This window comes from Palaemon carinicauda, chromosome 45, assembly GCF_036898095.1.
Source record: "Palaemon carinicauda isolate YSFRI2023 chromosome 45, ASM3689809v2, whole genome shotgun sequence".
NCBI lineage: Eukaryota > Metazoa > Arthropoda > Malacostraca > Decapoda > Palaemonidae > Palaemon > Palaemon carinicauda.
In genome coordinates, this window is record NC_090769.1 from 37,838,718 (window position 1) to 37,857,770 (window position 19,053).

The following is a 19,053-nucleotide window of genomic DNA, read 5'->3' on the forward strand; positions in this document are numbered from 1 at the left end:
CTTTTATGCAATTTTTTTTTTATTTTGAAACGAAAACAAAAATTATCCAAAAACCTTATATAAAGGCTCACAAGGGCAGGTTGTGTTGAGGTGCAAAGATTAACAAAATTTGTTTTTATCACACGCATAACGCCCTCTTTGCGCAAAAAAGAAAGAAAGAAAAAGTTTGAAATCAAGTATTTTATGACCCTATTTTTTACGAGTATAAGGTCGATTACTTGTTTAGTGCTTTATTCACTAATTTTTGTATTATCACTTCGTATTTTTAGTTTGGTAAAAAAAAAATGCTTAATTTGCTTTTTGTATGTTTGCTGTTGTTTAATGTTATTTAATGTTTTATGCATATACAGCTTTTTGTGGCCCGGGTGTTTGTCAAATTGTATTTTTTTTTTTTTCGAATTTAAAAATTACTTAAGATTGAGTCAAAACTGAACTACAAATGAGTTATGGATCATTTATGTTCTCAAGTTTGTCCCCTTTTTCTGCTTTCTCTTGTTGTCAACCCGGGATAATCACATTGAAAATAAGGATAATATCCGGCTCACACATTTTATTTAGATGGTTTTTGTGTATCATTCATAAAAAAATCATTTTCCGAATGGTAATTCATTTGATTACACGAAATCAAATAAATCATATTTACGTGGGTTATATCATTATAGAGTACGTTACTACAAATCAAATTTTATTTTTTTGTTGATTGCGAAATCTTCCTTCCAAAGGCATAAATACAGAGTAACTGGAATGAAGTATGTATATTTCTCAGCCCTTAGGTAATGCGAATTTATGTGCCGGTCGTTTGGGTACTAATGCTGCACAATCGACGTAAACTAGATTTTGTTGACTAAAGATTTAAGGGTTTTAGAGATAGCAGTATATATGGCTCTTGCTTACGAGGCTATTTTTTCGTATCTGTGTTTTTCAGGATACTTTAAGGAAACAATGTTTTGGTGAAAATTTGGGATTTATTGCTGTAAAGTGTACCGTAGATATAGCAACTAAATTTCAAATCAGTTACTTTAAATGATAATATGCGAAGAAAGTTTTCTTCTTTTTACATGAGATTTGCATACCTTAATAATTGATCTGTTGCTGGTTGCACAAGGCGACTGAAGTAAGGGCACGAAGGCGCCCTAACATAATGAGTGGTTTTACTGGCCTTTTAATGCAATGAAACCTGTTCGACATGTGAGTTTTAAGCGAATTGTGTTCTTTTATATATATACTTGCATGGTTAACAATAGTTACATTTCCCTGAGAGATTTATTTTACTTTGAGCTCTTTCGAACTTTGACCTTGAATATGTTAGAAACTATGATAATGTTTCTCCACCGAATAGAACCTTAACAGAGGAATGAAATATTATTGCGAAGCCACCGGAATTATCTCTTGGCTTCTAATTTAGTCTTTAGGTAATATTCAGGTCTTTATTATTATTAACTTCAGATTTGTCTGGGAGATACTGCAATCAAACAAACCTAGCTCAGTTATTGTGTAAAGCTAAGATTTTAGCATTCAAGAACAAGAATCTTAGGGAAAGGAGGGTTGAAAACTGTTGTAATTGGGAATTTCAGTGCGACTACTAGCAGAATGTCAAAGTGATAGCATTATTGTACAACAGGTGGGTTTAGACGTGGTAAACTAAGTAAACTGTTCTTGGCTAGAGCTAATTAAAAAAAATGTTGGTTGAAGGACAATATTTTCAAGGAGGTAAGCTAAACAATAGTGAAAGATGAATAACGCAAAGTCTTTAAGATCAGCAATCATGTATTTGAATCTATTTGAAACTATTGTTTTACTTCTTTCATTTTGCCTTCTTTCGAGTAAAGTTCTCCTGTCTGGTGTTCGGCTGCTGAATCTCATCTTAATTTGTTGGACAGGAACTTACGGTATACTATATTTCTTATTTCTGATCTAGATATTAATCTCTGGCACTGTCGTTCAGTTAGTTCTTTATGCATGTTGCATATGATTTTTCATAATTCTGATCATCTTTTACATTCAGATCTTCCCGGGCAGTTAATCTGTTCGCCATACTAGGCATGAAGTTAATTCTAATACACAGGCTTTCTCCATCATAAGGGTCAGTACTACGCAGTATTCTAGAAGTTTTATTCCAGCTGTGGCCAGATTGTGGATTGATCTTCCTAATCAGGTAGTTTAATCGTTGGCACTTCAAGTTCAAATTTACAGCGAGTGTTTTTATGTTGAACAGGCTGACATAAGTCTTTCTTCATATATGCCGGGTCTATTTTAACGTTGTTACAGATCTTTAAATACTTTATATTAATTATTCATTACTTCTGATGTACAGTAGTTTATTTATTTCCTTATTTCCTTTCTCCCATGGGCTATTTTTACCTGTTGGAGTCTATGTGCTTATAACATCCTGTTTTTTTCAACTAGGGTTGTATCTTAGCTAATAATAATAATAATAATAATAATGATAATAATAATAATAATAATAATAATAATAATAATAATAATAATAACTAACAAGAGTTGGCACTGAAAGTTGCAGGAGTATAGCATTATAAATCTGCACTCAATCAATTTTGGCGTCAAGATATCGATTAGTGTTTCTTAATTTCACAGAAATTGGCAACAGAAGCGTACCATGATAGGTGAATGAATGTTGCAAATTGCCACTTATACCATTGCATTCCACTAGAGTTATAAAAACAGTTTACTTTCAGATGCAGCAACAAATTCTGAACAAATTGCTCCTACAGTTTTTGTAATTATATTGTTAGTGAAATTTTCCATTTGTCACAACGTTTAGTTATTGTGAGTTTTTGATTAGGGGTGTCTTTTGTGGATTTTCCGCAAGATTTGATATCTTTAAAACAAGAATGAGAGTGTAGGTATTAAAATGTCTGCGTGCATTCTAAATTATTATTATTATTATTATTATTATTATTATTATTATTATTATTATTGTTGTTGTTGTTGTTGTTGTTGTTGTTGTTGTTGTTGCATCTCTTGTACTTGACTTTTAAGTAATAACTTCATCAGAAATTTTCTTCGACTTGCCATACTGAATCTTTGAATTCCGGAAATATATTGTAGGATATATATATATATATATATATATATATATATATATATATGTGTGTGTGTGTGTGTGTGTGTGTGTGTATATATATATATATATATATATATATATATATATATATATATATATATATATATATATATATATATATGTGTGTGTGTATATATATATATATATATATATATATATATATATATATATATATATATATATATATAGCATATGTGTGTTTCCGCTGTGTGCCTACTTCCTCCTTGAAGGGCGTGACTATAAGAGGGCTACAGTATTCCCTTTTTGCAAGTCTTTAGGGATGAGGTTGCTAATTAGCAAATGTAAATCACGTGATGGAGTAATGCAAAGTATGGCTTACCTTGGTGGATTGTACTTTGCAAAGGGAATTGTTCATAAAGTTGATACTCTGTACCTTAGGAAAAAAGTAGGAAAATAGACAAATATATTGAAATTTATTATTGATCTTGTTTAGTTAAAATGCCAAGAAACTAACATGGATTTTGACAAGACGAATGGGCTTTACATTTCAGTGCCTTCAGCATGCATATATTATGATGAACTGAAAATTATCCAATTCAACGTTTTTATTGCTTCCTTTCGTAGTAGCTGATTAGTTGAGTCGCAGCTTCTGTAGTCTTTTGCACTATTTATGTTTGTGTCCACTAAGGCACAGGTATTGATTATCAACACCACTCCAGGCATTTTATGATTGAGCGTGACTTTCCTTTACAACATTATTTTCCTAACTTATTCCAGCATTTTATCTTTCATCCTGATGAAGGGAAATTGTTTTTTTTAATTACGCTAAGGGAACATATAAATGTTGTGTATGATTCAAACTTTGTGGAAAAAAGGTGTATTAAGCAGTCGGAAGTCAAGGCTTATTTTATTATAAAGCCCCGTAGTTATTGTTACTATTACTACTAGCCAAGCTACATCCGCAGTTGAGAAAGCAGGATGCTATAAGCTCAAGGGCTCTAACATTAATGCCAGCCAGTGAGGAAGAAAAATAATAAAATTAATATACTATATATGAGAAGAAATGGATGAAAAATATGAAGTCTTTTAAGATCAATAACAACACTACAATAGATCTGTTACATATTAACCACGAAAATACTTATGACAACGTGATCAACAGAAAAGATTGGGTACATCAATTCACAACCAAAAACATTTGGAATAAAGCTTCTAGAATAGGCCTACTGTGTAGTCTTCAGCATTATGATGAGGACAAAACTGTTAGAATTAACTGCCTAACTAATACTACGCACATGTAAATGTCCGTATACAAAGGATGGGTATGATTAGGAAACATCTCATGCAACATGCACTAAATACTAACTAAACGACGGTGCTAGAGATTAATATTTAGATCAGTTTAAGAAATTTGATAAACCGCAAGCTTTGTCCAACAAATGAATATTAATATCAAGATCAGATAAGAACAATGCATGAAACAAGGTAGTATAAAAGAATTAAAACATTTTCTCATAATCGATGGATCACCGAAAAATTTTAAAACTTTCTCAATAAATAAAATTTTGTGCAGTTGAAGAAGAAACAGACCAAATGTGTTTTTCAAGTATAAATTTGCAATATAGAATTACTCCTAGAATTTAAAGAGAGTTGTGTATAGTTAAAGAGACATTGTCAATGCAAAGATATGGATGTTAAGGAACCACTGTCCTCGACCAATGTATAGTTATACTTTCAGTTTTGCTAGGATTCAACTTCATCCTCCATAATTTGCAACATGCACTAATCTAATCGTGCAGTAACCACGTCTCTTGCCATGCATCTAGTATAGTATGATCCTGAAATGTTAAAGAGATGCTTTCAATATGCTGTGTAGTTATTAAAGCATGCATAGTTGAAATAAATGCAAGTATCCATAAGTACCAAAGATCAACACTCAAAATCTTGAATCTGCTTCCTCTATGGAAGGGTGCAGGGAAGGCAACTCTTTTGAGGATTGTGTGGCCATTATATGTCTTCAGCAGGAAGGCACATCCATCATTCACTCCAGAAACTTCTCTTCCGCACAGTCTATGAGTGTGTATATCTTTGCTCCAAAGCTTGGTGACTAATGGAAAGATGATATTTTATATGCAATTGTTCATGTAAACATTTATATCAAATTCAGATTTTACTATCCTAATCATAGTGATGTAATAGCTACTTCAGAAAAAATATTACCTGAATCAACTGCTGTTTGTTGTAATCATTGCTCAAGAAGGCCTTATATCCACAGGTCGTTTAGTCTTCTTACCTTGTAAAACAAACTTCCCACCACATTCTTATCTGATGTGTTCCATGGCCTGTGTGATGACAAATTCGCATCCTTTAACGGATAAATAACAATGAATTAACATACATGTAGAGACCTTCTGACATATTAGTATGAAGTTACTTAGGATATCTTTCATCATGTAGAAGCAAGCAATTACATAGTAGAATTTGTGAGTTTCTTCCCCAGTAGGTTCTGCTTCATCTTTTGTCAGATGATGAAGTAATTTGGATTTATCAATTTTACAGAAGAAACCATCAGCGGCTGCTAAACTGTAGGGAGCCGGCGTCATGGGGTATTTGACCAGCTCTCCTAGCTTTAACTCAATTCACAGTTGCTAACAGTTCAAGAGTAACTGGAAAGGCACATTTCCTTAATAACTGAAATGAAGAACTTTGTTGTCCACTGATCTCTTGGTACTTTTTTTATTCATAGATCCAAGTGTCTTGAGGTTTTTTTCTTAATTGGCTTAAAGAAGTTTTTATTCTTCTTCAGTCTGTCTAAAATGAAAGCATTTATGTGCTTCTGCTCTGAACACATCATGCTCTACATCTAGTGTTGCCGCCTTACCAGATAACAGAATGAGATTTTCCTTTGTGTCTACTGTAAGTTGGTTAAGGAAATTCTGCACTGCCTTGATGACCTTCTCAGTGTTCCTTGGCTTCAAGCAATTTCTGTTAGCCTCATATCTGTATGTTCATGAGTCTCTCATTGTTATATGTCTGCCAGATTCAACATGGAGTTGACAAATTAACACCATGTGTTTGTTGTTCTGACCCATTTCTGATATGCTTCTTGGTTTGTGACTATGCCTGTGATGCCGCTACCGCTGCCTCCACGAGACGTAGCATGTCGCTTGAAATTTTTTTTTCCATTGTTTTGTACACATCTTAGCAGTTTTATGAAGGGAAAGAATGTGCTATACTTATTATACCTTATTTCAGCAAATCTGTTGCTTCCAGATGGATTGTTTACATGTTGCACAGAAGTATTGAGACGAAGCGCAAGTACCTTGCATAGTTTTGTCCACCAAAACTGAAAAAAAAACGGATTTCCTGGCATGGATGCAGTATGCATGTAAGGTAAAGTTGAATTGTTTGACAGCATGGATCAAAGCCAGAAGTACTCACACATGATCCATGTAAGACAGTCACAAATGAGTGGTCTTTCCGAGGGATCCTTTTCTGCATTCTTCATGGTAAACTAGGAATCTGTCTAGGTATTATCGCAGTGTTTCATTGTTCAAGGCTGAGTCAGTGGTATCGGGAGAACAGTTCGTTATATCATTGAGAATCTTCTGACCATCTTGTGGGAGTTCCAATATTCTGACCATCTTGGTACCAGCTCATGAGAAGTTGTTCCAATGCCTCTGTTACAACTTTGTGACAATGAAGTGCCTTTTCATAATGTTTACCCGAAAGACCACCTTGCAGTAAACCTGATTTAATGAATCCAGCTTCAAGTAGAATATGTGTGAAACCACTTCCATCCATCTTCTTACCGATCATCCTCTTGAATGCACATTCAAGATGGAATGTTTCTATGGGTATGATATGGTTTTTGGCCCAATCAGGGTTGTTCCTTATGTTAGGATATGCTTTCATACACACTTTCATGTTGAATTTGGTAATGGTGAATCATTGTTGCCCTTCATGAGTTTTACTTACAGCATATTGTAGACATTCATGTACAGTTCTGTATTCTGTGATGGGACTTGCAATGATGTCAAGCTGTCAGGTGTCTTCTCAGTCCTCAAGAGGAAACCCGTGATACCAGGAATTATCTTCTGTGTGGACTACCCATTCATCCTGGCTAGGATCCATTATATTTTTAGCTTCAGGGAACGAATATTCACCAACTGGATATGTCACACGAGTGATAGGTAGTTTGGTGATTTAGCATACTGTTATGTAACAGTCTGGCAATTCTGTAGTCTTGAGATGAAGAGAATACTTTTAGCTTCTTTCTATTGATGGCATTTCAACAAGGAGACTGAAGGTCCTGCAATGCCTTGGAGTATTATCCCATATGCTGTATGAACAGAATCATTTCCATTAATGGAATTCAGAAGCTGTTCAAAATTGCCAAACTCTGGGTGAAACAGATTTTGATTCTGGGGCTCTAACAATTTGATTTGAGAGAAGTGTAGCAGTCATTCTCACTGTGCCCCATTCTATTTAGAATAGTGTAAGTTGTTCACTCCTATATGGTTGTCTATGAGTCATACTCAACAGAATGGGTTTTGTCAACTTTCACTCATCATAAGCTGCAGCACGGCAGATGTCTTGTCCAATTGAAAGGATCAATCTCTGAATCTTTGGTGTTTTGGTGTCTCTTCTTTGAAGATAAGGCTGAGAAACATTTCAAGTTCTGTTGCTATCTTTTATTTGGATTCCAGATCAAGCACATTAGGAGGCCAGTTCAGCTCATCATCTTCTTTAAAGGTTTTGTTAATGACACCTTCTACCTGCATCCCGATTCTCTGATTATAAAGGATGACCCAAGACCTTCCTAATAGCATCATCAATGCTCATACTACTAATGTACATGATGTATCTGTGGTACTGTGGTCCATTTTCCCTCAGTTGAGAAAAGCAAAGGGCAGATGAATACTGGGGAGGATTCTGGAGTTTATCTATAAACTTTGTGGCTCTGTATTCTGGATTGGGAAACTTTTTCCCAAGTGTACTATGTACTTCTCCAGGCCACAAGGTTTGAACATTCTGTTGATGATTAGGACTTCTTAGTTTTATAACGTCCCAGACTTTGCTGAGAGCAAATCTGTGAGCCTCTGCCAATGGTACCTGTCTGTTTCTGTGTTTTTACGGCATCAATGACCTTAGATGTCAGGATGCCAGAAAATCTCAAATCAATCAATCTGTGTTTTTAATTATCACTTTGCCAACTTTTTTCTATCTTGAACAGGGTATAATTTCGGTGGTACTTTGCTTCACATGCAAACAAATCTTTGCCTCTGATTCTAATGAGAAGATCGTCATCATTCCTCAACTCAGCGTGTTGATTCAGATCTTGCTATCCTCCAAATTCAAACTAACAAAGACCTTCAGTACTCCAACAAACTTTTATCTTTTTTCATTTATCAGTAACAGATTATACAATCAGGTGGGAAGATTATACTTTTTCCAGATGTTCTCTCGGCCCTGGATGAGACACTTTTTTCATCTGCTTTCTCAGCAAGGCAATTCAAATTCATAGTGAATCTCTCATAACATTCCCAGTAATAACCATGATGAGATAATATCTTGTCAAGGACTTGATTACAGATATTTGTCGCCTATTTTCTATTTTCTGTAGTCTAGGAAATGTTTCCTCTCCATCTTCATTGGAACAGATTTGTTAAATTTCACCATATTTCTGTTTTCATTCCTGAAACATGAATTACACACACTGGACTCAGGTATGTTAATGTAATAATGCTAGTCCTCCTATGTCGGCCAGACATAGAATCAGTTCTTTCACTGTCTGACATACTCCACACTCACAGTCCTCTTCTAGCACCTGAAAAAAAAGTTGAAATGAAGTCATACACTTTTAAATAGCATGATTTAATATTAAGCGTAATTTTTTTTTTTGTCCCTTAGACTAAAGGAGAAAAAGTTAATCGAGAAATGTTACATATCAGTACAGTTCTTAAAATTAGTTAGTGATGGGGATTAAAATGTTCATCAGTTGATTCCATGACCTGAAAAAACACATTTAGATACCACAATCATGATTCTATGATGATTAGAACCATAAATATGATATCATACATTGTTTTATGTATTGCTCCAGAACACCTATCGCAGATGAGGGTAACTATTAAAATATGTAAAAATTACACATTGCATCCCAGTTTATACATTTTTACCCCTCAGATGTGCATTAAAGACGTGTCAAGGCTTTTAAAAAATCAATATATCTCTGCCCTGGGTGGGGGAGCATGAGGACCCTTCTTGGCTGGTTAATTTTAGAAATAAGGTACTCATGATTAACACAGTCAATGCCAATTAAATTCTTTACAGTGTTTCTGTACAGTATTTGAATTCATAAAAAAGGCATCACATGCTCCAAGGCTTTTGCGGAATCCAAACTGCAAACAGGGAACAGATGATTACCTTCACTTTACCCATTTTGACGTTTTTCCAAAAGAAATTAGACAGTAATAAATAGGGCTAGAGCTACCACAAACACATTTACTTATTGTTTAGCTATACCATTCTCCAACAAACAGGTATAATACGAACCTCCTCTTTCTAACTTGCGAAAAATAACAGACTTTTCGGCCCGAAAATCAGCTGAAATTTTCGAAAAAAAATTTAGGCCAAAATTTTCGAAAATATTTGCGACCGAAATTTTCGAAAAAAAATTTTCGGCCCGAAAATCGGCCGGAATTTTCGAAAAAGAATTTCAAAGAAATTTTCGGCCCGAAAAACGAAGGAACTAAAAATACCTGTATTCATAAAAAACAAAGGAAAATACCTTTGGGTTTACACCACAAGCATCAAGGTTCAGCAAGAGTATTTTATTTCATTAGACCGAAAAACAACTAGAACTAGTTTTTTTTTTCAATGAAATAGTATATAATTAGAAATCCGATTTTACTCTTAATCTTATCTATCTGGATGTTTCCCATTTATATGTAAAGAGCTACGTGGATATGAGTTGTACATTTTCAAAATAGCACTATTTCAGCTTCAGATATTTTCATGTAATTTGAAATACCAGGTTGAAATTTAATTAACGCCCCCGACAAGTGTCTTATGTAAGAGATGTCTATTTTCTCCCTTTTCAGCTTCTCCGTACTTACTTATAGAAGAGCTATTGCAATACCTGGATGTCTGCGTAGGCCCCTGTGAAAAGATGCATCATAACGCTGACTTCATTATTCAGATGAAGTCAGCGTCAAGACGTTTCTCTTCATATTTTACTTCAATATTTATTGTATTTTCATAGTGTATCCTTTGCCGATTTGCACCATTTTCTCGGAATGTAAACCCAGAGGCAAGTTTTAATACTTGATGGAATTTTAAAGTCAGCATTAAGATCATGAAATGAAAGATTAATGAGTCTTTTTAATGTTACTGTTCTTAAAATATTTTATTTTTCCTTGTTTTCTTTCCTCACTGGGCTATTTTCCCCGTTGGACCCCCTGGGCTTATAGCATCGTGCTTTTCCAACTAGAGATGTAGCTTAGCAAGTAATAATAATAATAATAATAATAATAATAATAATAATAATAATAATAATAAGATGGCTCTATCATATTTGTACAACTACTTCTTACCTGCACACCAAGGGGCAGGATTTTTTAATGTATATAAATTGAATGAAAAGATTAATGTTGATAAGCAAATTACGAAAACCGTTATTTCACCCCATCTTGCATTATGAGTAAAAAAATGAAAACATATATTTGGCAACGCTGTTATTTGATATATCAAAGATATTGTGTCTGTTGATTATGAAAACTGTAAAATAAAAGCAATTCTTTCTTGGAGGAAAAATCTAGGTGCTTAAAACCATGTTATTAAGCAACACTGGGTGACAGGCAAACATTTCTAGCGTGTAATAATTTCCGGTGTAAAAAAATATTTGGAACTTTAGATAAGTGATTCTTACTAAGCTTCCTGCTTTGAGGAAAAATAAGAAAAAAAATATTTTGTTTATCATATGTACCCATGTAATCTCTCTCTCTCTCTCTCTCTCTCTCTCTCTCTCTCTCTCATACACACACACACACACACACACACATATATATATATATATATATATATATATATATATATATATATATATATATATACACATGTGGGTGCATTATGTATATATACAAGCATATATACTGCCTATATATATATATATATATTTATATATATATGTATATATATATATATATATATATATATATATATATATATGTATATATATGTGTGTGTGTATGTGTACGTCTATGTGATCATATATTGTACTTGATAGTCCCATTGGAAGTTGATTGGTATGGTGCAAAAATACAAAGCAAGGACAATTTCCGATATTATCAATATTGTTTAGCTTACTAAGCTCTAGCTGTGAGGGGACTCAGGCTATATTTAGAAATGAAAATAGTTTTCTTTTTACTGTCTGTTGTCATCTATGTTATGTTTACACTATATATATATATATATATATATATATATATATATATATATATATATGTATGTATATATATACATGTATATATATGTGTGTGTGTGCGTGCGTGCGTGCGTGCGTGATTCAGGCTATATTTAGATATATATATATATATATATATATATATATATATATATATATATATATATATATATACACATATATATATGTATAGTATATATATATATATATATATATATATATATATATATATATATATATATGTATATATATATATACATATATATATGTATAGTATATATATATATATATATATATATACATATATATATATATATATATATATATGTATGTATATATATATACATATGTGTGTGTGTGCATTCCACCATTATTATTATTAATATTATTATAATAATAATAATTATTATTATTATTATTACTATTATTGTTTACTAGTGTTCGAGATCCGTAAAAATAACGGCTAAATATTTAGATAGATATGCACAAACACGGACTCAACCCTTCCCACCCCCTTCCCCTTTCCTCGCGGTGTACCCCCTCTCACTAGGGTATGACTACTGGCAATGCCACTGAACGTGACCGGAAAGATTTATATGTGTATATATATATATATATATATATATATATATATATATATATAGAGAGAGAGAGAGAGAGAGAGAGAGAGAGAGAGAGAGAGAGAGAGAGAGAGAGTCAGATAGATAGATAGATAAATTGACACCTGTTCTTCATTATATGGGGGAGATAGTTATGTACTTAAATGGAACAAGTGAAAACCCTTATAATTTGAGGAAAACGCCTACCAGAAATAAGTGTCTGAAAAAAATGTACAAAGTAATAGGACGAAGTTGAAAGGGAAATAGATTTATACTTGGTGCTTCAAAAAAATGTAAAATAGATAGAATATCAAGAACTTGAGTACTGAATAGGTAAAATAGACTATATTATTTCGGAAACATTTCAGTTTTAGGTATTTTTCTTAATATATCTTAGTCTTAGTGTATTCCAGCATGCATAACGACGATAACAAGATCCTTCTGCTCTTGTCGGCCAGAAACAAAAGATATATGGTTTTGCGCAGTTTGGTGTCAAAGCATCTCAGAAGAAAATAAGTATGTTGTTGACGCAGAGAAACGCACAGCGCACCTTAACTCTACATGTTCGGGCAATGTGGAGGAAGCTGGGACTGTTTTGTTAGAAAAAAAAAAAGAATTAAAGCCAGTCAAAACTTCATAAGAAGATAATGTAAATCATAACGATTACTGCCGGGGAGGGAAACACCACCACTTCGGTCAGGTGATACTAAAAGATGAATGTCCCGGAATGCTGCTGGCACCCAGACAAGGAAACAATGCTACAACATTGCAGCAACAAAGGGCGTACAGTATGTTGCATTAATATCACTGCCTCTGTACCAAAAGTGGATCCTGAATAACAATATGTAGCATTATATTTAGATCTTTGTGTATTTTTACATGTTTTTGTATGGTGCAGAGCACGCACCAACATTGTACTGATTCATCTGTGAATAAGGAAAGAGAGATCCATTGTGGAAATAAATGCTATTCATTTTATCAAGAGTGTGTGTGTGAATGTGCTTTATTCGATGCGAGTATTGTATTGTTAATTTAGAGCTTGTATGTATGCACATTTTTAAATAGGTGTCACATGCTTTCTCTGATGCGTCTTTCTAATAACCCTGTTTTATCTGTAAAACAAACGCCGCGTCATGATTTTCTACGAATGAAATAACTACAGTCTCTCTCTCTCTCTCTCTCTCTCTCTCTCTCTCTCTCTCTCTCTCTCTCTCTCTCTCTCTCTCTGACTAGAGAGATCATAAGCCTCTTACCCTATCATAAACATGAAAATAGGAATTAACTATTTTTTATCCAATGCAAAGCTTACTTCGGACAATAATCACTCGCTCTTGCGTTATTGATACATTAGGGATCGTGGTTGTAGGTTACGAAATGTGTTAATTAATTTAAATAAAAAAGTATATATTACTTTTTTTCCATTTTGAGCTTGTGTTGCCTTGCTGTAAAGTTTGTGATGTCAGCAAAGTGCTATCCAATAATTGTTACTATTGCTAAGTATACACATAATATTCTTTTCGAATCAGCAAGAAATTCCATAACTATTTCTCCAATTTCCTGAATCATTCGTGATGATGAGAAGGAAATTGATTAGCGATATAAATATATTTTGCTAAAAATCAATTAATGAATATCAATGGATGTTTATGGTTAGAACTTAAGATACGAGTATAAGTAGGTAGGAGATAAAATGCAAGCGCTTATTCATCATGTCGTAAATTCGCAAGCGCTAACACGTATAGCACTTCCTGGTAAAGCCCCTCAACGCGGAAAGCGCAGGCGCTAAGAAAAATATTGAAATTCCTTTTGAAAATAAAAAAATGATCGTTGCTGAAGCTGACTAGGTTGGAAACCTTCCGCTAATACTCGAAACCAATTAGATCAGCTTTTAGCCGTTCTAATCTTCAAAATGAAATGTACGGATTTAAAGTATTGTCCAGTAATTTAAGGCCTTAAAATGAATCTTCATTAACCATAGACAACAAAGGAAGGCTAAAGATTGTTTCAACTTTCCATTGTTCCTTATGTCTGTGTGAATAACTATGATGCCACGATGCCAGATAACTATTATGCACTAAAGGTTTAAAGGTCGCGCATGAATGACAGAGGCATGGGACAGGACAACGTCCTAGAAACTAAGTTATACAGTACATACAGTATGATCAGCGCCCAAGACCCCTCCCCATCATGCTAGGACCAGGGAGGGCCAGGCAATGGCTGCTGATGACTCACGAGGATGGTGAGGTTGCAGACACTACTGAAAACTATCGAGCTTGAGAGGGTCTCGAACTATCGTCAAGCAGATTGTCAGACAGGGAAATTTCCAAAAGAATTAAGTGCTTGCTATGTCCCTTTTAAGTCTTTTGATTGTACGTTTTAATCAGGCTGTCTTTTAAAAAAAATGTTATTCCAGATTTGTTCACATCGATCATCCAGTTAGGCATAAGACACTTATCTATTGGAGGATGTGAATTTCGTCTCCCCCTCTTTTTATGAGTGACTAGAGGCTTAAAGTTGTAGTTACTGATATTTTAGACAAGCTAAATCTGAAATTTTCTGGTGTTCCTCGTGATATTGCCCTGGGATTTTGATTAACTTGTCCTTTCTAATAACAATATCCACTCAGAAAATGCATATGTATATCTTCGCAATGTACTAAGTGAGCCTTCCAATTGTCTGAAAAGAGTAAATCTAATACTGTTATGTAATACAGTGAAGTCATAAACAAAGGTATTTTCTTACGCTTCCTGTTCTCTTTTTTCTCTTAAAGAAAATATTTCTACCCGGCAAATATAAGTAATCGGATAGATAAGATTAACATCCACCAGGAACTCCAACTTAATATTACATTATTGAACTGATTAACTGGTTGTAGAAAAAATGAATGCTACCATACACACATACCCTACACACATACCCTTTAATTATTTGAGATTTAGTCATTTTTATATGTTATTCTTGCACAAGACGATTTTTATTAAACAGCGTTTCTCGTCTAATTATCGAATTTCACATATTCTCTCCCATGTGCCGTAAATGTGTATTGTTTATATCTATAAACAATTTAAGGTTGCACAGACAGACAAACATATATTTCAACGACAGGTTTCACAATATGTTCTTTGATAACTCTTAGTTGCGATACTTGATATAAATGAGGACCGTAGAAGTTCTTGGAGGAGTAAACTTTATTCACGAAGTGAAAATTTATTGTCAAATAAATAAGTTATGAGAGTAGGGAGTTTTAATCCCATTTTCCGTATATATATCAATCGCAAGGAACCCTCACAGAACATTCGTTGTAAGTTGTTGATGAGATTCAAGTATCGTGATGTGTAGCCTATTCGTCTATCGATAACGGTTATATGTTGACGATGGAGTATGTTAGATTTCTCAGAATTTTTTCACACGTCAACCCTTTATTTAAGGGTTTTGGTGGCCGATGTAGTAACGTCCCCAACTGGTGATCGCCAGACTGGGGTTCGAGTCTCGCTCAAACTCGTTAGTTTCTTTTGGTCGCTGCAACATCACCATCCTTGTGAGCTAAAGAAGGGGGCTATTGGTGCAGCCTATAGGTTTATCTGCTGAGTCATCAGCAGCCATTTCCTGACCCTCTTGGGTCCTAGCTTAGGTGGAGAGGGGGCTTGGGGCTTGGGCGTTAATCATATGTACAGTACATATGGTCAATTTCTAGGGAAGTCACTGTCCCTTGGCTCTGCCATTCATGAGTGGCCTTTAAACCTTTAAATCTGTTGGTATACATGTAAAAGTAAAAGCAAACGCTTTGTCCAAAAGAAGGAAGCGGGACTTTCCTTTACAGATAAGTTAGACAACTGTACAAGTTTTATTTGCCTGCTTTTTGTTAGTTAGGAAAAGATGAGGATGTGGCAGTCTGGAAAACAGAATATAACTTGGCTTTTGGTCTGGCAAATGGAATTTCCATCAGGGGAGGACATTTCCTTAATCTGAAAGAGTTCGCGCTTCGAATATTACCGCTTTTTTCAAGTAATATTTTGTTTTTTTACGGCGTACTTTTATATTATCAGTCTCTCTCTCTCTCTCTCTCTCTCTCTCTCTCTCTCTCTCTCTCTCTCTCTCTCTCTGACTTTATATTCCATTCGAATTCGAGGATTTTCCCCGTAAAGGTAGAAAAATGCTGTAAAAATAATGCCCGTAATATATTTTCTTTTGTATAAACTTGTTTAATACGTTTTGTGGACGAAGGCAACGATTAGATTTAGGAAGATTGTAAGGAAATGTGCAACGAGTGGACGATTTTTTGTTCTGTTTTTTTCCTTCCTTGTAATTTAGAGATGTTGACATTTATGACTTGATTTCCATAATCACAAGTCTGTGTGAGTTGCACATAAAAAGACGCTACTCCTCTCCTGCCTCTACACCAGCATCCACAGCCTCTTGTTCTCATGCTAAACTTTTTACATTCGATGGCGTATTCCTTATTCATCGCTTCCTTTGCACATTTACAGATGGTTACAGAAGGGGCCGAGGTTTTTATGCAAAGGGTACTCACCGACTGCCAAAGGATGTTTCAGTGGTTTCAAGGAATGCTGAGTGAGGTGTGAAGTGCAGGGATCTAGAGGGTTATTAGACCAAGTAGAATTGATATTACAAATTGCTTTAAAACAACGAATAAGTTCGATAGGATGGAATTTTGCAGATCTTGGATATTTCAAATTTCAGGTTTTATGGTATTTTTCTTATCTAATTAGGCTATATTTGGGTGATATTTAATGGCTAACATAGAATTTTTAGATCTTCTCAGCAAAGCATGATGCCATATTACAGGTTCTTCTACGAGAGATTACGGATTTTCTCTCTCTCTCTCTCTCTCTCTCTCTCTCTCTCTCTCTCTCTCTCTCTCTCTCTCTCTCTCTCTCTCTCAACCTTGACCGATAAGTAAGATTATTGACTGGAGGAGAGGCGGAAGGTGACGTTTATGATTTTATCAGGAATTAGCATTAATTTCGGAAGGTGCTAAATATACTGTTATTATGGAGAAATTTTCCGGTTGAAACACAAGGTAAACTAGAAGCATAATCAATCACAAATCTACTTATTTCTTCTCAATAAAAATTCGGTATTAAGAAAGATTTTTTTTTCTTTTTTATTTTTTGTCGTCGTCGTCTCAGACAAGACGTCTCATTTTTCAAAATCAATTCTGATTGGTGATTGTGTGTGACGTCATGCAATCGTATTTTGTATGAATGAGTGCAATCGTGTAGGGGTGAAAAGGCATAACATAATAACATAATAGTAATTTAGTTGCAAATAGACATGAAAATCTCAAAGCGCTTGAGTAAATATTTCGGATGCAGGAGTTAGGATGAAGTCACCGACTCATTTGATTGAAGGATTTTACAGAAGTTGCTGACCAATTACAAACGATGCAGAGGGCGTTGTAAGGGATGTCGATGAGGCCGCAGGGGATACAGAGGGACCTAGTTGCAGCAGATACTGCGGGTAAAGGATTGTCTGTAGTTGTCTTACATGTAAGAAGGAGTGAGAGACGGATAACGGAATTGAAAGGGGAGAGGGAAGCAGAGGGTGCGGGAAGAAAATTAGAAAGGGTGATATAGAGGAAAAATAGAAAAGAGAAAGGGAGAAAATACGAAGGGGAGATAAGGGAAGGATCGCTGATAGAAATATTTATTGAGGAAGAGTGGAGGGGTGAAAAGACGCGGTTTTTTTAGATGATTATTGATTAGAGAGGAGACAAAAAAAATGGAATAGAACAAGCGCGTTATCGCGCGCATGCACGTACGCAAGTGATGGGAGGGGGATGGGCTCTGATAATTATGGGAATGGCAGTGCATCCGCGGAAGAGATCGTTGCCCTTCGGCTGTAAGAGATTCAGTTGGGATGTCCGTCTTGTGCGTTTCTTAGTTGGATACTGGTGAAGAGGCAACACTTGAGAAGTGGGTGGGATTTAATGAATCCCCATATTTTAATTATGGTAATGAAATAAACAAAACCCTGATTTTATATGCTGTTTAGACTGCAGTTCATATGCCTTGAAAGATATTTTCATTATGAATTATTTTTTATAATTGGCTTCTTGATCAAAGACCTCTGAAAGGAAGAAAAGGCAATTTTCCCTTTTATATTAGACGAAATTTTGACGATTGTGTTTCAGGACAGAATACCTTTTTCATATATTTTCCACTCCCTTGAACTCTAATTTTAATGCCTTAAAAAGACGCGCTTGTCTTCGTGAAAAAGAAAAGTTCTGTAAAACCTGCTTTTATCAATTTTTCCTTACTTTTCCATCCGTTACCCAACATAAAACTGTGTTGGTATATCTAAGAGAAATTACGTTTGTTTGTTACATTAAGATATTAATGACAACACATAATACTTCCATCATCCGATCAACATTTGCCCTCGCTGACAGTGAAGCAATGTCACAGAGAATCCTTTTAGAATTCTAAGGTTGTGGTATTAGCTATCTATTTTTTATCACCTCGTCACTTGATCTTATCACGTGAGCAGCTTAACGTGCTCTCAGCATAAGACGAATCGTGAACAGCCTCATATAGTTTTTGCGGTATGATTTGAAAACTAATTGAATTTCATTTTAATTTCCTTAGGGATGGTGTTGAAGGTTTGCCCAGTAACCCCGATAACCTCTTCGGGCCTGACTGATCGCTTTTGCTGCATACCTTGACCTAATTGTAGTCACCTCTTCGGACGGAAAGTGACTGAAAAACATGACTTCTTTATCTTTTAGACATTACATTAGGTCTGTTGTTTACTTTATCGTTACAATTAGTTGTTGGAAAATTAGAATATCTCCTTACATGAACATTTATCTGTCCTTAAAATGATCAATTCATGTATGGACCTTACTTGTGTTCACCACCTTTCCATTTCCCTATGTGGCTACTCAACTTTAAACTTTCACTTAATCTTTTGATAAATCT